The sequence below is a fragment of the Hyperoodon ampullatus genome, assembly GCF_949752795.1.
Source record: "Hyperoodon ampullatus genome assembly, chromosome: 10".
Taxonomy (NCBI): Eukaryota; Metazoa; Chordata; class Mammalia; order Artiodactyla; family Ziphiidae; genus Hyperoodon; species Hyperoodon ampullatus.
Window position 1 is genome coordinate 86,828,949 of NC_136923.1, and position 20,923 is coordinate 86,849,871.

Genomic DNA, 20,923 nt, shown 5'->3' on the forward strand with positions numbered 1-20,923 from the left:
GCTTTTAGACAATTACCACACAAGCCCAATAATCACTTTGTAAGAGGAGTTCTAAATTACGTGCCTTCAGAGTGAAATAAATTTTGTTTCTGGAATTTGATACTGCTTAACAAAGGCCCTCTTTTCAATGATACCAGATGGAATACCATATTTCAAGGGTAAACTCTTGAAAAAACTTCACAATTGCTATATTATTTCTTTTAATCTGAATAGGCAACTAAATTAACTAGGTTTTTTTCCAGTTTTAGTTTTAGGAGACTAACTCATTTGCTGTGGTTATGGAGTTATATGTCTTACTTTTAAAAAACTGTATCATGCTTTCTTGGACTCCTCACACCCTTATATTTTTCTTGCACAAAAAATAACAATTTGTGGCAGCCACTTCCAGCCAGGTTAGAGTAGCTGGTGTCACTCAGGCTTGTCTTTCTGCCATAAACAGCTAGAAAATTGAGCAAAATATCTGAACCAGCTGTTGGCAGATACTGGACACCAGGCAGTTCTGTTTGAGGAGGTTGAGATGGGGCAGAGTATTGAATAGGAGGGAGCTTTGCAGAGAAAATGTTCCAGGATACCTCACTACACATCTGCAGATTGAGACTTTACAAAACCATGCGAAAAAACAAGTACTAGGAAGGAATAAGTTGAAACATTCCTAAGGCTTACACACGGCTAGAAGAGCCTTGAGTTTCAACTAGCCAGAGTGGAGACACCTCACTGAACACTTGGGGCATTCACTAGAGACAACGGAGGGTTACACCCTGGTCACAGGGCCATACTATCCCTAGAGTAAAGGTTACTTTTACCTTATTTTAACTGATCTTAAAAACTTATTGCCAACACAATGGCCGTCATCAAAAAATCTACAGACAATAAATGCTTGAGAGGGTGTGGAGAAAAGGGAACCCTCTTGCACTGTTGGTGGGAATGTAAATTGATACAGCCACTATGGAGAACAGTATGGAGATTTCTTAAAAGACTAAAAATAGAGCTACCATACGATAGTTTCGTATCAACTATCATACCATATGGTATCATTACCATACCCAGCAATCCCACTACTAGGCATATACCCTGAGAAAACCATAATTCAAAAAGAGTCATGTACCACAATGTTCATTGCAGCTCTATTTACAATAGCCAGGACATGGAAGCAACCTAAGTGTCCATCCACAGATGAATGGATAGAGAAAGTATGGCACATATATACAATGGAATATTACTCAGCCATAAAAAGAAACGAAATTGAGATATTTGTAGTGAGCTGGATGGACTTAAGAGTCTGTCATATAGAGTGAAGTAAGTCAGAAAGAGAAAAACAAATACTGTATGCTAACACATATATATGAAATCTAAAAAAAAAAAAATGGTTATGAAGAACCTAGGGGCAGGACAGGAATACAGACACAGACATAGAGAATGGACTTGAGGACATGGGGAGGGGGAAGGGTAAGCTGGGACGAAGTGAGAGAGTGGCATGGACTTACATATACCACCAAATGTAAAATAGATAGCTAGTGGGAAGCAGCTGTATATATACTACCAAATGTAAAATAGATAGCTAGTGGGAAGCAGCTACATAGCACAGGGGGATCAGCTTAGTGCTTTGTGACCACCTAGAGGGGTGGGATAGGGAGGGTGGAGATGCAAGAGGGAGGACATATGGGGATATATGTATATGTATAGCTGATTCACTTTGTTATAAAGCAGAAACTAACACACCATTGTAAAGCAATTATACTCCAATAAAAATGTTAAGAAAAAAAAAACTGACTGCCAAAACAAATCATGAAAACAAGATTTAAAACCTGACTACCAGGACAAAGTGCCATGCTCTCTAAAAGAAAGAAATAAAGTCCAAACACTTAACAGCATAATGTTCACAATTTCTAGTATCTAATGAAAATTAATAGAGATGCAAAGAAGCAAGAAAAGGTGTCCATAAAGTAGGGGAAAAACTAGTCAATAGAAACAGACCTGGAAATGACAGAGATTATGGAATTAGCATTAAAACAGTTATTTTAATTAAGTATAAAGTTAAACACAAATGTTATGAAGATAGAAATTAAAAGAAGTAGAAACACCCAGTTGGAGTTTCTAGAAATGAAAAATGCAGTATGTGAAATGGATAATTCACTGGATGGTTTTAAGAAAAAGTTAGATAGTAAAGAAAAAAGAAAAATCAGTGAGTTTGAGAACAGTGTCATTGAGAATAGTATGCAAAAGGAAGCACAGGGAGAAGAAAAGGGGAAAAAATAGAGCTCAATGATGTATGCGGAAATGTGAAGGAAGCCAAAATACATATTATTGGAATTGGAATTGCAGAAAGAGAAGAGGGTCAAAAATTGTTAAATATTGACTTAAAATCATTCTAAATTTGGTGTAAGTTACCAAGCCACACATCTGAGGAACTCACCAAACCTAAGCAGCATAAACACAGAGGAAACCAAAGGCACATAAAAATTAAATTGTTTAAAATCAGTAATAAGATGAAACTTTAAATATCAATCAGAGGAAAAAAAAAACACACATTGTATACGAGGGAAAATAGATAAGAATGCCTGTAAACATTTTATTTTATAATTCAAGCCAGAAAGTAGTAGAACAGTAAAAAAAAAAGCCAATCTACAATTTTCTGTTTCAGTGAAAATAGTCTTAAAGAGTGAAGTTTAAATAAAAACTTTTCAGAAAAATAAAAGCTCAGAGAATTTATCACCAGTAGATGTGTATTACAAAAGATGTCAGAGGAAATTCTTCCTGCTGAAGGAAAATGATGCTACATAAAAACCTGCACCTACATATAAGAATGTAGTGGGTCAAGATAAGTAAATATAGAAGAACTTCTTTCCTTTTTCTTTTTGTTTCATTTATCATTATACATTTTTATTTTAAAAAATGATTTTATCCCATCATGACATCAAAAGCATGGCCAATAAAAATTTAATTAATTATACTTCGTCAGTATTTAATATCTTTTGCTCTTGATAAACACTGTTAAGAGAATGAAAAGACAAGCTAGGGGCTGGGGGAAAATATTTTAAAATCTCATATGTGACAAAGAGTTTGCATTCAGAGTATTTAAAGAATTCTCAAAACTCAGTAATAAGAAAATATACAACCTAACTTTAAAAATAAGCAGAAAACATGAATAGACACTTCACTAAAGAGGATATAAAGATGGCAAATAAATGCATGAAAATATGTTCAATAACATTAGCCTTTCAGGAAATCCAAATTGAGACCACTTCAGTCCAAACTGAAGTACTATTGTACGTGTTTAAAGTGGTTAAAATAAACAATACTGACAATACCAGGTGCTGGCAAGGATAGAGAACACCTGTAACTCTCGTACATTGCTGACGGGAACAAAGATGGTACAGTCACTCTGAAACTAGTACTAGGAGGACTGAAAGGAAAAAGAGATGAAACCACAATTGTATTTGGAGATTTAAATGTGCCTTCTCAGTAACAGAGGTTTGAGTCAACAGAAAAATCAGTAAGGGTATAGAAAACTTAAACAACACTACCAACATGACCTAACTTGATACTTATAGAAAAGTACAACAAGAGCAGAAAACACATTTTTTTCAAGTGACATGGAACATTAGGGAAACTAGACTCAGTTCAGGACAATAAAAAAAAATTCACTAAATTTACAAGAACTTAAATCACACAGATTATATTCTGTCCACAAGAAAATTCAATTAGAAATGAAAAACAGAAAGCTATCTGGAAAACCACAAAATATTTGGAAAGTAAAAAACAATCTTTTAAATAACCCATAGGTTAAAGAGAAAATGACAAGACAAATTAGAAAACAGTTTGAATTGAATGGAATTAAATCATAACCCAACAAAATAATTGGGGTGAAATTTAGTTGGTGCTTTGAAGAAAATTTATAGCATGGGTATATACATTGTCAAATCCCATTGGACTATACTCTTTAAATGAGTGGATTTTATTTTATGTAAAGTGCCTCAACTAATTAAGAAATATAGCTATTAATTATTGGGGTAAACGCTCATTCCGCCAATTTGAGGGCTCAAGAATACTTTCCTGAATATCATACTTTTGTTGACTATGTATAGTACTGTTTATTATGTGACTATATATAGGACTGTTCATTATGTATTAAGGAATAATAATAGCATTTGTTGAGTGCCTAATATTTTATAAACACACTGTCAATTGTCAAGGATGCCAGTATGACTAACATCAGTCTCTGCTGTTTTACTGCTTGACATCCCTTGCAGGGCTGGAGCTGTCCTTGGCCATACAGTGCCAGATGGTACCAAAGCCCACACTGTGTATTCCTCAAGAGCAATGTCATTCATAAACAAAATTGTGCACAAAGTTGTAGGCGAATACTTATCATCACAACAATCAAAAAAATCTGCAAATGCACGTTCATCTGTGCTTTTCCAATTTTTATTCATTCTAAGCTGCTTTGGGGATCCTGAGAATCAACTCATACCCCTCCTTTGGTCGTCCCATGTAGAAAATTTGAATCTTAGTGATTTTGAAATAATCCTTTGAGTCCATAAGTCCTCTGCTTCAGTAAGTTGATTCTAAGTTTGGGCTTGTGTGGTATGGCCATGATGCTCAACTCTGCTAGAACCAACATCGGCAAAATGGGAGGGACAACCCAGATGACTATAAACATTTCTTTCCACTCTTAAACAATGATCAATTAAAAAACAAGAACCAGAAATGTAAGCTTATTCATGGTCAACACCAGTGACAAGTCAGAAAAATCCTGACCTGTTTCTCAATGCCAATATTGATTGAACCGAGTTTTTATATTTAGTCAATTAAATCACTATTTTTATGTTCAAATACTTATCTAAAGCCACAGGGGCTTTTTTCTTTTAGTGAGAGATTTTAAAACATGTTAGTTAAATTTTGTCAGATATACAGTGAGTAATAAATAAAATGAATATGAATTAAGATGAAAGTTGGAGATAAATATGTAAATTTAGTGAGGTGATTTTTTTATATAAAAAATAGAAAATGTTAACACCTAGATAAGAGAGGTGAAAAACATTTATTTTAAAATTAACATTCATGTTTTCAAAGAAACATGTGAGAGCTTATCTGAGGCTAAAATGTTATTCAGTAACAATTTGGTTTGGTAGGTAAAAAGTGAAAGGAAAAAAGGAAATGAGTTTAAAGGAAATGATGGAAATCATCTACATGCCTATTTAAGACATTTCTAAGTTTAGGACATTTGGAAGAGAAAATATGGGGGATGAATGAAACTAGCAGATACCTAACCCATCTTGTTTTCTTTTTTCTTTACTTCCTGTAATTCATGCTAATTATTTTTTTTTTTTAGAAAATCTGTAACAACAACAAAGTATGTTCTACAAAAAACCAAATGTTAATCACACTAACATATCAGCATGATTATATCTTTGTATATCAATGCATGAACATCTGCTATTAAATAAGTATTACAAAGGTGCTGTGACCAGAATATGAACAATATTTCTATCATGTGAACAAACTCTATTTTATTTAAATATTTCCTTATTTTCACCATACAGATTATTGTAATACATCCCTAAAGAAATAATACTGTAACCAACATTGTACATAAATTTGTGTATATCAGTCTGATCATTTCCTTTTAGTACCTCCTAGAAGTAGAGTTAGTTATTAAAAGAGAACCAATATTTTAAAGGCTTGTAACTGTATTTCCATTTTTTTTCCAGAAGGATTTTAACAATTTATAATCTCATCACTGATATGTAAGCATACTTATTTTACCATGTCCTTGCTAATAACATGCATTAACATTTTTTCGTATCTTGTTAGCTTAAAAGCTATAGGTTATGTAAGTTTTCATTAATTAGATTAGCTGTGAAGATATATTTTTGTTACATTATGCTATTTGTAGTTTTTACTTTATAAATCAGCTATTCCAGTGCTGTCCTATAGAAATAAAAACAGAGCTACTATTTAATTTAAAAAATTTCCAGCAGTCACATTAAAAAAAAGTATAAAGAAATATGGAAGGGGCTTCCCTGGTGGTACAGTGGTTAAGAATCTGCCTGCCAATGCAGGGGACACTAGTTCGAGCCCTGGTCTGGGAAGATCCCACATGCTGTGGAGCAGCTAAGCCTGTGCACCACAACTACTGAGCCTGCACTCTAGAGCCCGCGAGCCACAACTACTGAGCCTGCGTGCCACAGCTACCGAAGCCCATGTGCCTAGAGCCCATGCTGCGCAACAAGAGAAGCTACCACAATGAGAAGCCCGTGCACTGCAACGAAGAGTAGCCCCCACTCTCTGCAACTAAGATCCAACACAGCAACGAAGACCCAATGCAGGCAAAAATTAAAAAAAAGAAAAAAACTCTTTAAAAAAGAAATATGGAAAATTAATCTAAGGTATTTAGTCTACTTAGCCCAGTTACCATTTCAACATGTAATCAATATAAAAATAATTGAGAAATTAAAACATTTTTAAAATTTTTAAAAAATGATTATCATTATTATTATTATTATTTTTTTTTATTTTTTGCGGTACGCGAGCCTCTCACTGTTGTGGCCTCTCCCATTGTGGAGCACAGGCTCCGGACGCGCAGGCTCAGCGGCCATGGCTCACGGGCCTAGCTGCTTCGCAGCATGTGGGATCTTCCCGGACCGGGGCACAAACCCGTGTCCCCTGCATCGGCAGGCGGACTCTCAACCATTGAGCCACCATGGAAGCCCCTAAAACATTTTCATACTAACTCTTTGAAATCTTCTCTGTATTTGACACAATATATCTCAATTATGACTGATCACATTAGTCGTACTCTATCTTATCTCAGGTGTATTTCTGAGACAACAAAACTGATTTGGAAGTGTCAAAAGAGGAACAGGAGAATAGAGTCAATTTTTACTGGATGTGAGCCTAGGATTTCCTTACCTGATCATGCCTCCATTTTGGAAATAAGAATAGATTCTCCTGTCAGTAGTCCAGTAACAGAAAGTGAGGACCAGCTCACCTAGGAAGGTGAAGATGGAATTCATGCCACAGGAATTTGAGCTTGAGCTCAGCCGTGGCACACTAAGCCCCCTCAGAAACAAATAGCCTTTCATCATCTTTAATATACAGAGCAACTCAACTCTCCCAGGTCTCTAACCCACCCTGCACCTCCAAATCATCTGGAATTGGAAAGTGAGGAGAGGCCTTCTCTAACATCCATTCTCTAACCAAAGCATTTATAACTTTTGCATAGCAATAATTAGGGATTCTTGATTTTTCCCATCCAGTTTGTAACATTTCATTAAAATTCAGTTGGTCTCTCTATATTAAAAAAAAAACATAGTTAATGAAGTTATTTTTGTTGAATTCACACATACTATATTTGAATCTTTTGCTCTCTCTATATACACATATAGAATCTCTATGTACATAACTATATATATTGATTTATACACGATATAGAAAGAAAATTTAAATATTTTATATTGATAATTAAATATACATGTTCATGTATATGTAAATATGATACACATATCTACACATATATACACTCATATGTAATATTCTCATAAACCAGTCATGTAACAAACAAACATGATGCATAAAGCTTAATTATTAAAATGATAAACTGCTGAAATTGAGTGCTGTTTCATTTACTTACATGAGAGATAATATGTTTTCTTAGCATGGACTAGATTTTGTCTTAGTTAAAAATGTTGCTTCCTGGAAGGACTCTTTCCTAGAAATGTTTCCTGACTGAATAGAAGACACATCTCTCTGAAAGCAGCACCTTGAGCAGGATTGAGGCAGGCTGAAGGTACTTGGTGTGCTTGCCTTATCCTGGCAGAGACATGGGGCCTAAAAAGAGATAGCTTGGATATATCTGCTGATCCTTGAATCTTATGATTTTGTGAGGATTCTGTCCCTGTCTCTGCCCCTGCTTGTATATCTGTGGCCATCAGAGACAGTTTATTGTATACATGATAGGGCACTCATCACTCTCCTTTGCTCTGCATGGGAGAGATTCCTGTGGTCTCAAGAATGCCCCTCTAGAGGCTCTTCCTGGGCCTGGAGTTTCCCCTTGTACTGATTTTCTCCCAGGTATGAAGTCCAGGCTAAGCCCCAGTTTCTTCTCTTGGGATCTAGTCAGTGGTTGTCAAGGGCTCCTGAACTTCAGTCCCCCACTGTGCAAAAACACAGCTCTGCTTTCTTCTGGGCTTGGGTTTTGCTCAAAGAATGACCTTTAACTGGTTTCCTGAAGAGGACCCTCCTTTCATTTGCTTTTTACCTGGTATATAGCAAAAGAAAAAGCTCCCCCATCCACTTTCCAAAGTGACTCTCTCAAGAACCCTTTACTTCTGTGGCAGGTCCTGAAGGAACTTGTTCACAGGGTGTCTGCTGAGCCCCTTAGGCCAGGTTGTTTTTCCCTTGAGTTTGAGGGATCCTCAACCCTGCATCACTTCCTCCACGTGTTCCTGCTTTGGGTCCTTTAGGGTCTTTTCCTTCTTGAATTAAGACTAAATTCTTGTCTTTTCTGGAGTTCAGGATCTAGAGCTGCAACTGCCACAGGCTGCTCCCTGTGGACCCTGTGTAGACTTTCGGCACCTGAGAAACTGACGTGTCCTCACTAGGTGTGCTCTGAGGATGGGCTGTAGGGCATTAGGAGTTAATCTACTTGAGGCAAAGTAGCTTAAATTCAATGAGACAGGTTCCCTTAGAACTTTCTATTCTTTCTTGAGAGTTCACATATCAGATGTCTCTCTATGTAAAAGTAATTGATTGAGAAATATAGGAAGAGGAACAAGAAATAGAGTTAGTCTCTGATGGGCATGTGTCTAGGATGGGCTTACCTGATTTATGACTTGATTTTCCTAAAGTAACATTGATTCCTCTGTAGGCAGTAGAGTAACATAAGGAGGAGTCCCATTCACAGAAAAAAGTAGAAAATGGATCAATGCGCCAAGCAGTAGATCTTGAACTCAGCCATGGGAGAGCCTCATTTTAAAAGATAGCCTGAATATTATTATTCAGTCTTAGAAAGGAATGAAATTCTGATATGCCCTACAATATGGATGAACCTTGACAACATTAAGCTGAGTGAAATGAGCTAACCACAAAAGGGCAAATGCTGTGTGATTCCACTTATATGAGGTACCTAGAATAGGCAAGTTCATAGAGACAGAAAGTAAAATAGACGTTACCAGCGGGCTGAAGGGAGGAAGGAATGGAGAGTTATTATTTTACAGGTACAGGGTTTCAGTATCGGATTATTAGAAATAAATTCTGGTAATGAATAGTGGTAATAGGTGCGTAACAATCTGAATGTACTTAATGTCACTCAATTGTACACTTAAAAATAGTTAAAATGGTAAATGTATGTTATATATATATATTATATACCACAATACAAAAGAAGAAGATAGCCCTCTATCACCTGAAGCACACTGAAGCACCTCATGCACTCTAGTCAAGAGTTCTAGACCCTCATCACTGAGCTATAGGACATTCACAAGGGTTGGGGGAGATTAAGGGGGAGGTGAGTCTATAGTCTTTCCATCTGCCAGCAGCCAAGCAACTCCATCTACTCTTCTTGGGTCTAGATCATCTCTGGGCTTTCCTATTTTCATCCTTTCATTGTATCATATATTTAATGCACTTTTCTGTTCATTCCATCTGTATCCCAGGTATGATCCTGGTTCCCCTTTACCACTTGGGGATCTCAACTTGAACCTCACTAATTCTACAGCTTTCAAAAGTCTTAATTCTCCCTGGAATTTCTGCTAATTCCCAGATACTTACACTCCAGCATCTCCTTTGTCCTCAGCTCCAGCTTCCCCACATTGTATGTATTTGCCTTAACCCGGACATAGTCCCCTTTTTATTTCCCCCAAAAGAATCCACATTGATGTAAAAGGATTGGTGAGAAATATAACATTTACTAAAGCACTGCAAGACTGAAAACGATAGAGACAGGTGCATAGAAAACATCATGGTAAACTACTTAAAAATCCCCTCTTTGTATTCCTCATGTAGCAAAGTCCTTTTGGGATACCCTGTCCTAGAGGGCTCTCAAATCCCACCCTTGCACCTGTGCAGGGCCTTGTCTCATCCATCTCTCTCACCTCTTTCTCCAAAGTCATCTTCATGATGACTCCTTCAGCCAACTTTTCTATTTCTTCTCCATTCATTGAACAGAGAAATTTAGCTCTCCCAAATATCTACTTCAACCTGCAGTCCCCAAACCATCCTCCCTTGAGAAGAGAGGCTTCTTTTCCCCTGCAGATTTATTTTTAAATTTTTATATATTATCTTGTTGCAACTTTATTAAGATATTACTTATATACCACAAAATTCACTCTTTTAAAATGTACAATTCAATGGTTTTTAGTATATTCACAGAGTTGTACAAATAATATAATCCAACCTCTTACGATAGTAGTTAGAATCAGATATAGGAATATATACAATATATTTTGTTTGAAGTCACACCTAGTGTTACTCTATGAAACATATCCTGATTTTTTCATCTACTTTCTAGCTTTTTACAGAAATACCAATTGCCTTTTCTAGACTATTAAAAATGATTAATGATATAATTTTCTTTGATGGCTTTTATATGTCTGTTCTATCTCCCTATCTTAGCTGGTCATATAACAGAGTTGTGGTCCTTACAGCTTCATTATTAAGGTTATGAACTGTTGAAATTAAGCACTGTATCATTTCCTTACTACCAATCCTTCCTACCCATATGATGAGGCTTTATTAGATCTCACAGCTCCTTTCTTTGTCTGTCTTCTGTGTCAACAGCTACTCCACAGTCTCCCATGACCTTGGAGTGTACACTTCAAATTGACACTCTGTCCACTTTTCCTTGACTTCAGGAGTTCTCAGTATTCAGAGACATCCTTTTATTTATGCTTGCACCTCTTGTAACATCCATTATGGATTGGTTGCCCATTTGACTGGTATTAAAGGTCTCAGGATTCACAGATGTAAACATTTCCTACAAATTTGGTTTGAAGATAAGTTCCAGAAAAGAGTTTTCAGGTCAGGATAAGGAGCTATAAAGATGGTCCACCAAATATATTCTCCAAAAATATGAATATCATAAGGAGAAAAAGGCTGAGAAAGGCTGACATTAGAGGATATTAAAGATAAAATGGCAACTAAATACAGTATGTGATTCTAGACCTGCAGTATCCAATATGGCAGCAGCTGGTCACATGTAGCTATTAAAATTTATAGTAATTGAAATTAAATAAAATTAAAATGCAATTTATCAGCTACAGTGGCCACATTTCAAGCACTCAATATCTATTTGTGGCTAGTAGTTACTGTATTTCACAGGGCAGGTCTATTCATATACTTTGAACATTTAGAATATATAATTCTTTTGGAAGAATTCCTGGGCTTCAATGCCAGATACTTAGTAAACATTTTGGTAACATATCCTTGTAGCTAAAATTTCTAGTCCTCAATAATTTATTCCTGTATCTGCTAAATTCACAAAATCTACCCTTGTAAAATTTAAATAAGAATGACAAGATATTTTTTTCAATTTTCTGAGTTGACTGTAAAATGCAATTTACGGACAACTTTTTAGAAAGGCACTCTTGCTTTAAACCATAAAAATACTGGCTAATAAAGAGATACATGTAACCATAAATTCAACAGTGTTATTGGGAATTTGTAGTTGTGGTTACCAACAAAAGGCAATTTTAAAATTGGCACCTTCAGTTTTCTAATTTTAAACCCCCTTAAAATTCTTAAAGTAATTGTATGTCTCAGAATATCAATTTTTATGTAACGATCTTGTTTTAGCAAGAAAACCAAGGAGTGCACTTAGAAAAATGTGCAAAAATTCTTTCCTAGGACAACGGTCCTTTCTGTGAGCTCTGGTTCTCATTAAGAAAGAGCATTGTGCTCAATAATAGTCATTGTGCCTGGAAGACCATGATAATGTTGCATTAGTAAAGAGCACAAATGCCTTTTTTTTTTTTTTTTTTTTTTGCGATATGTGGGCCTCTCACCATTGTGGCCTCCCCCGCTGCGGAGCACAGGCTCTGGACGCACAGGCCCAGCGGCCATGGCTCACGGGCCCAGCCGCTCCGCAGCACGTGGGATCCTCCCGGACTGGGGCACGAACCCGTGTCCCCCACATCGGCAGGCGGACTCTCAACCACTGCGCCACCAGGGAAGCCCACAAATGCCTAATTTTAAAGAGTAATCCTTTTGCATTTATGATCTGTACATCAGAATCAAACCTCAATGCATTTCTAGCTTTTGGTAGTGGTAAAGTCATTTATCTAAAAAATATTTATTTTTAAATGTTTGGATGCACTGGAGAAGAACTCAGTTAAAAAGAAACCAAACCCAGTGTTGGTTTGGGTTTCAGTGTCAGTTAATACAATTTTGAAAGTTGTTGTTCTGATGGGTTCTCTGGAAGTTTCCTGGGTAATGACCAAATATATTCTGAGAGAGGAGTGGATGAGGCCCCATAATTCGTGTAATAAATCATCTTGGTAGACCAATCAACTAGTCTTGTCCTAGCTCTGATTAAACAAACTTTTTAGGGAGTTCAAACTGCCATACACCATCGATTTTAATGAAAAGAATCTGATTGGTAATTTGAATAGGATTGTATTAATCGATATCATGGGGTCAATCAGCTTTATTTTTGACACTGTATAGATTTCAACACGGGTGTAAATAGATTAAAGTACTGATTCTGATTTTTTTTTTTGTTGAGCATCTAGTATTATGCCTACTGTATAATGTCTGCTCAATAAATGTTGAATGAGTAAATAAATAATTTAAAAAATTTTGCTTTTGGATATGAAAATACGTTAAACCTAATATGCCTGTAGAAGCAATTTCAGCAAAATACCACATGATGGGGTTGCTATTCTATGAACAAGGACTTCTGAAAAGAAAATATCCGTGCTGCATTTCTGGTTAGGGTGAAATAATTTAGGGATAGGTAGAAAACATTAATTCAGATTTGTCAAAAAAGGTCACCTTCCTTTTCTCGGTTAAATATTGTATAATTGTTTTAAAGCAGTTGCCTTTAAAATTAATAGAGCAGTAACTCTCAAATGTGGATCAGATCTGAATTGCACAAAAGTTCGAAAAAACCCCCAACAGATCATTTTGCCTTACCTTGGACCTTCTGAATCGGAAATACTTAAGGAGTAAGAAGCAGGATCCATATTGCAAAACAAAAAACAACCTAAACCACCTCACCTGGTTCTCTGTCTCAGCTAGAACTGAGACTCTAAACTAGTAGAATGTTTTATTAAATTTGTTAAATTTTTGCCTATTATAAATGGTATGTTAGAAGGAAGTAGGAGAATTGTTTGGTAGCAAAAGAAAGATACTTCGAACTGGGTGAGAGACAAGAAAGAGATAGGAAAAGCATATGTGATAATTTATAAGTTATGCAATTGGGGGACCATTTAGTGTTTGGGCAGTTATTTCTGTAACTGCCTGTGATCCTTAAGAATTATTTTAACGCACATTACAGTCGTTGACATTCATAATGATTCCACTGAGTCATTTGTTTCCAGAATACTTTATAATACATTTCCAAAGATCCTTATAAAAACAAAAGCCACCAGCATGAATAAAAAAATAAAATAAATAAAATAAAATAAAATAAAATAAACTTTGAAATTACTCCCCAGAGTTGTAATTTGCTATGTAACCTCTTTACCTCCTATTGTATAGTTGAACTTCAAGGCGAAACTTTGTCTGCTTTTTACTTTGAATATTTGTTTATATATCTCTGATGGCTGAGGGCAGGGTCTATATCTTACTTATCTTTTGTGTGTGTGTGTTTAACACAGTGTTTTACCAAAAAGAGACATTTGATTTATTTGACTTCAAAACAAGCTCATATAGCTGGAAAATTCATTCATATCTAATTCTCCTGAAATTTCCAAGAATTGAGGCTTATTTTATTACCTTATTATTTTTTATTAGGTGAAGCAGGAAGGGATTTGTGTAGAATGACTTCTCTAGAAATTGTGTAGTTAGAATTCTTTCCTTTGTCTCAGTGGTATGATTCTATACCTTGATATTCCTTATCAATCAAAAACAATAGAATGTCTTAAGAATATATCAAATAAGTGCTTTAATTCATTAGACTACACAACAGTAACATGACATATAGATTACATAACTATAGATAAATATTTCCAAAAAATGCCAGAATAAATGGAATTTTTTTAAAAAGGGTGACTTTCTAAATATATTATAAGCTATGAAAAATACTTATGAGACTCTAAAAAAACTATATTATAATATTCCTCAGGATTGAATGGTATATTAACCCTCCTGTGTTTTGAGTAAAGCATTTTGAATGAAGGCTCTGCACCTAGAGAGAGAAGAGAATCTAAAATATTTATTTTCATGATGTTTTCCTCCTAGTTTTTGTTCTGATATTAAAATTGCATGGAGATTGATAATCCAGTCGGATTTAACTTCTGTTAAAAACTAGTCAGTGTAGGATTTATGCATGATTCATATTTTGCCAAAATATAATTAGCAGTTGGAAAAGATAACTCACATGTGGCAGAAGGCATCCCATAGGTTATGATAATTTTTCCAGATATGATGGGTAGTACATACATTTTAGGTAAAAAATTTCAGTTTACAAATTTAATTCCACCAATCTATTATGTTTGATTGAACAAAATGTGATTTGTTCAAATATTTTGTCTCATTATCTTTAATTAAATTCTACTTTATAAGACTGAATTTGTAATGACCTTAATAAGCATAAGGCAAAAATGATAGTGATGTTTTAATTTAGTGCTTATAAAATTGAGCTGAGAAGGGGCCTTATGCCCCTTCTATCATTTATTGCACTGACAGTTTAATTAGAATTTGAGGAAACACTTTTGAGCAAACTTTAATGCATGTATTAGCTAAGATTACATAACACTGAAAGGATCTGCAAATGTCTTCAAAGTTGACCATTTCTTTTTATTTTGTAATCTAAATATTTATTAAATGTTAATAGGGGGCTTCCCTGGTGGCGCAGTGGTTGAGAGTCCGCCTGCTGATGCAGGGGACACGGGTTCGTGCCCCGGTCCGGGAAGATCCCACATGCCGCGGAGCAGCTAGGCCTGTGAGCCATGGCCGCTGAGCCTGCGCGTCCGGAGCCTGTGCCCCGCAATGGGAGAGGCCACAACAGTGAGAGGCTCACATACAGCAAAAAAAAAAAAAAAAAAATGTTAATAGGGCATCTCCTGTCAAACCGTGGTCCTCCTTTTTCAGTGTTCTAAACAGTACTGTTTGGCCTCCTGTTATTTGTGACTTGAAAGTGGTCTTTTAAACATTGTGTTGCTTTCCAGTTTTGGGGTTTTTTTTTGCAATTTGCATATGATGTGTCAATTAACACATGAAGCTTTTTTGTGATGCACATGTTATGAACTGAATTATTTTAGTAAAGGGAGAATTCAGAATTACAAGTAAGGTAATCAACTAGTATATCAGCCTGCTGGGAATTCATAGAAAACTTGGAAAGAGATTGTAATCCCAAAGTGTATAGAACGTGATCTTTTTTAGACATGGTTCAAAAAAGTTAAGATATTTGTTCAAAATCACACAGCTACTAGTAAAACCCAAATTCAATCCCAGGTCTGTCTGATGTCTAAGCTATTCTTTCCTCTACACCACATATATGGATTTATTTAGAGATAAAATAAATATGTGTGTTTTAATTTGTAAATTATGCACAGCAGTAGATAATAAAAAAAACAATAAAATGTGTAGTATAAGGTTAAGTAGGAAAGAGAAACCTCATAGATGCCCTGATATGGAAGGAGTCTTAGCAATGGAGGGGCTTGCCTGACACCTAGAGAAAAGGGAACCACAAGAAGTCATGGACCATGTGCAAGGATACCAGGAGCGATGGGAATGAGAGCTTAAGGAGAACAGCAGAAACTGAAAAGTCAAAGGAAAAGACACTCAAATTCAACTTTGTAATTTGGCCTAGGATCCAACCCTGCCTCAGTCTTGCACTTTAAATTCCTCCTCTGGTCAAACGATTGACAAACTGCGTGATCTTCTCTTCTCAGGAGACCCTCAGTTGAATTCATAGTAGGGGATGTGGACCATAAAGCATAGAGACTTTTTAAAAATCTTACTTTTCCCCCAAACTGAAAGAGGTCTGAGATAGGAAGTCAGCCTTTATTGTAGCAGTAAAAATGCTCCTCTTTATTTTCAGTTAGTTGGCCGAGAGACTGCGAGTGATGATGAATGATTGCCCTTGAGGAAAAGGTGTCCATTTAGATGGACGTGCCTTGGAGGTGATGCCTACGGGCCAGGGTCAAGACTCCTCACAGACTCCTTAAAAGCCTTCAAATAAGTGTTGGTTTCAAAGGACAACGAGAGAGAAACGCGTTTTGCAACTTTTCAGCGCAAAGTCTATTTCTGGGGTTCTATCTTAGAAGAAGGATAATATATAGAAAGGGGAGGTGGCACATAAAATAATTGAGAAATTGTTCAAAATTAACTTGAAGGGCTAATTAAATATAATTGGATGTGTTTCTGGACATGAATCAAAATGAAAAGCTTTTCTTTCTCCTTCTTTTCTCTAAAACTCCTCAGAGGTTCTCCTCTAGTTTGGATACATCTTAACCATTGCAGCTCAAAGAGCTGAAGATAATTTAATATCGCACTCCCTGAGGCAGGCTGTCTCTGGGTTGAGCAACAATATAGCCATAGATTTACAAAATCATAATGAAGACAATAGGGAGGTCATCCATTCATTCTTACCTAACCATCCCCAAACTGATTATAGGTTGCTTTTAAATTCAATCAAACCTTATCAGACGCTGATTTTCCTCTGCAGTAAAGTAAGTAGCTTAAGTCTTCTGTCACTTAGGAATATATCCAATGTGTTCATATCCTTAGCTTCATACCTGCTACTCATTTGTCCATGCACTTGTATGTCTCCATGACTTAAGGTCCTATGAAGCATAGTTCATGGCTGTTAATTTTCTGTGCACAACACATAACAAAGAAAGTTTTGTACAAGCACTCCTCTGTAGAGTGATAATGTGGGAAAACTATTATTTTGGCAATTTGGTTAATTCTTACCACAATAACATTATGTAACAAACTATCCAAAACTTTGGAGACTTAATATTCATTCTCACTCTTCCACTTGAAGTGCAGATGAAGTTTGGCTAATTAGTTCTGGCTTGGCTAGCTTGTCCTCCATACTGCAGGTTGGGGTCAGGTCTGCTCCACATGACTATTCTATTAATATTTTGCAATGTTTGTTTTACCACATATATGTCCAGCCCTATATCTCTCCATCCGTTACTCCATCTTATTTTTATGTATGTCAAAGTAAGTTATAGACAGCAGAATATTTCACATCTAAACATGTATGAATGAATATCATTATCAAGAGTTTAATATTTATTTATATTTTAAGTATAATTTATATACAGTGAAATATTAAATATTAAGCATTCCTTTCTATGCATGTAGATAAACGTAGACACTAATGTAAGTAAAATATTGAATATTAAGCATTCCTTTCTATGTGTGTAGATAAACATAGACACTAGTGTAAGACACTTGACTATAACTGTCCAGTTAAAGAGCATCATAAAGACCACAGAAAATTCCCTCACTGCCACTTCACAGTATGTCCTCATATTCCAGTCTTCAAAAGCAACCACTATTCTGAATTTGTTTACATAGTATAGTTTAGCCTGTTCTAGAACTTCATATGCATGGATTCATACACAGGAAATCAAATGTATAAGGCTTGTTCTATTTAGGATAATATTTTGAGCATTCTTATATGTTTGCATAATCAATAGTTTCTTTTTAGTGCTGAGTGGTATTACATTGCATGAAGCTAACTGTTTATTCATTCTCCTGTTGATGGATGTGTGAACTCTTTCCAGTTTTTCACTATTTTGAATAAAACGGCCATGATCATTTTCATAGCTCTCTTTTTGTGAACATATGTTTTCTTTCATTTTAGTAAACATATGAGAGGAATTGCTAGTAAGTTTATGTGATGATTTAAAATATTTCTACAAATTCTTTGACACTCTTTTCTTCAAAATTGAGAGCCTAATTCCACTCCCCTTAAGTGTGGGCAGGACTTGGATTCTTCTAATAAATATTGTAGAATACGGAAGGACTGATAGTGCATGGCTTCAGAGACTAAGTCATAAAAGGTATTTTGACTTTCTTCTACTTTCTCTCTGGGATCACTCACTCTAAGGAAAGCCAGCTGACATATTGTAAAGACACTCAGGAAGCCCTATGAAGAGAATCTTGTGGTGAGAAAATAAGTTCTCTTTCCAACAGCTTGAAAGCAACTGAATCATATGAGTGAGCCATCTTGGAAGTGGGTACTACAGCCCCCTCAGGCCTTCAGATGACAGAAGCCCCAGTTCACATCTGACCAAAACTTCACAAGAGACCCAGCTAAGCCGTCCCTGAATTTCTGACCCATAGAAACTGTGTGAGATAAGACATAATTATCCACTTTGCTTTAAGCCATTAAGTGTTGAGCAGTTTTATATGAAGTGATAAATAACTAATACAGATTTTGTTACTTCTGGTTTCCAGCTTGACCTTGTTCTCCTTCATTTTACATTCATCTTCCCTTCTTAATTATCTTCCTTACAGACTTAAGCTTGAAGACAAAAACATTACAGAGATTGTTTAACCAGCTTCCACAGTTGCAGAGGATCAAATTGTTCTAGTGGTTTGCTTCTCTAATTGTACTCTGACTGATACAGAATTTGTTAACAAGAGTGGTTCCAAAGGGACAGATCTGAAGCATAAGTTCTATGAATTGTTTCTGGGTTATTTGGAATTGTTTCTTTTTTAAATTTTATTGAAGTATAGTTGATTTACAATGTTGTATTAATATCTGCTGCATGGCAAAGTGATTCAGTTATACATATATGTGTGTGTGTTTGTGTGTTCTTTTTCATATTCTTTTCCATTATGGTTTATCACAGGATATTGAAAATAGTTCCCTATGTTACAGAGTAGGACCTTGTTGTTTATCCATCCTATATATATACTAGTTTGCATCTGCTAATCCCAAACTCCCAATCCTTCCCCCACGCACTCTCTTACCCCTTGGCAACCACAAGTCTGTTCTCTATGCCTGTGAGTCTGTTTGTGTTTCATAGATATGTTAATGGCAATATTCCATTCTCTTTTATGGTTGAGTAATATTTCATTGTACATATATACCGCATCTTCTTTATCCATTCATCTGTCAATGGGCTTTTAGGTTGTTTCCATGTGGAATTAGTTCTTTAGTCAGATTAAACTTAAACATTCATGACTCTATTTTTAAATAGATGAAGGAGGCATTGCTAGCCCATGACATTCAGTGGCAATGCAGTTATACAAATTATTATTATCTCTAGACACTGTAATCACATGCCTATTGAAGGAAAATCTTTGGTTGGCTAGGTATTTGATGTTATAGAATATTTGTGTGTGTGTGTGTTTGTGTGTGTGAAAACAAGAAGTATGATAGGGTAAGTTGATTGGTTCTAAGTGTGCTGGGAAACTTAGGGGAAAATGATGAGCTCAGTGCTTTTAATTCCCAGCTCAAGATTCCCATAAGAGACTTGAAAGCTTCTGTGATTGCCCTTCAAGAAACCTTTTTCCTCTACAATCACAAGGTTGAGATTTCTGAAAACCAACTCAAAGTCTATTCCTAGAGATGGCTGTATACCACACAAATTGAATGAGTCAATTTATCAATTAATTAGTCAATCCTTGCCTAAAGAACTTATAGTGACCTCCCCTATGGTAGTTGCCTTGCAAGGAACTGCTGGTTGTCTTCAGTACCGACCTTCATTTTCTCTCCTTGCTTGTAGACTGATAAGTAGACTGAGGTACAACAAAGCCCAGAGGGCAAGATTTAAAAAAGAAAAAAAGTATTATATACACTATAAGAATTGCATGGCTTTGCCAATTAATATCAAGAAAATCTGGGAGATAAGTGTGTGAATGGATCCGAAGGATATAGAATCATTTTTAAATGTTTTGTTGCTAATATATTTTAATACAATTGATTTCTGTGTACCATTCTTATACCTTGCAACCTTGACAAACTCACTTATTAGTTCTAATAATAGCTTGAGCCAGTTGGTGCCTCAGAGCTTTTTAAATGAAGGGGACACCAGATCTCATTGAGGAAGAACCTCACTACACTGCCAGAATTTTACTGTTTGTCTTACTCCTAGCCTTCCACCAAGGGACCTGTAGTTACTTACTAGGGTGAAGGGAAAATAATCTAACTTTTCAATAATTGCTAGAAATCACTGTGTTACACTAGTCACAATAGTGATTTATGGAGGTCAAGTTATCATTGGAATTTTGGCTCATGGCCATCTCAGAGTGGGTCCAGTGGGTCCCCTGTTCTACTCTGTGCTTAATTCTTCAGTTCCATAATGTATAATTGGAATAGTCATGCGCAGAAACTAGCAGAATCCCCATGTTGGTTCCCTGAAACATGGAATGTGGGCTATTTTGATAGGAATGACCAAGTAGAAGCAACTAGAACTGCCTCTACCCTTAAAGTACTAAACCCAACATAAAACCACATTTCTGCAGAAATGGTAGAGATTGTGCCATCATCAAGAAATAGTAGTAGTGATCCCTATCATATCCCCATTCAACCCACCTATTTGGCCTGTGGAGAAGACAGATCAATCTTAGAAAATAATGGTGGATTGTTGTAAACTTACTTAGTTGGTTACTCCAATTACAGCTGCTGCTTCAGTTGTGGTTTTGTTATTGGATCAAATCAATATAACCCCTTGTATATGGTTATGACCAGCTGTTGCAGCTACTGATTTAGTGAATGATTTTTCTCTTTATATCTGTTAGTAAAGATCTTAGGGAGGGGATTGCTTCCAGCTGAAAGGACCAACAATACCTG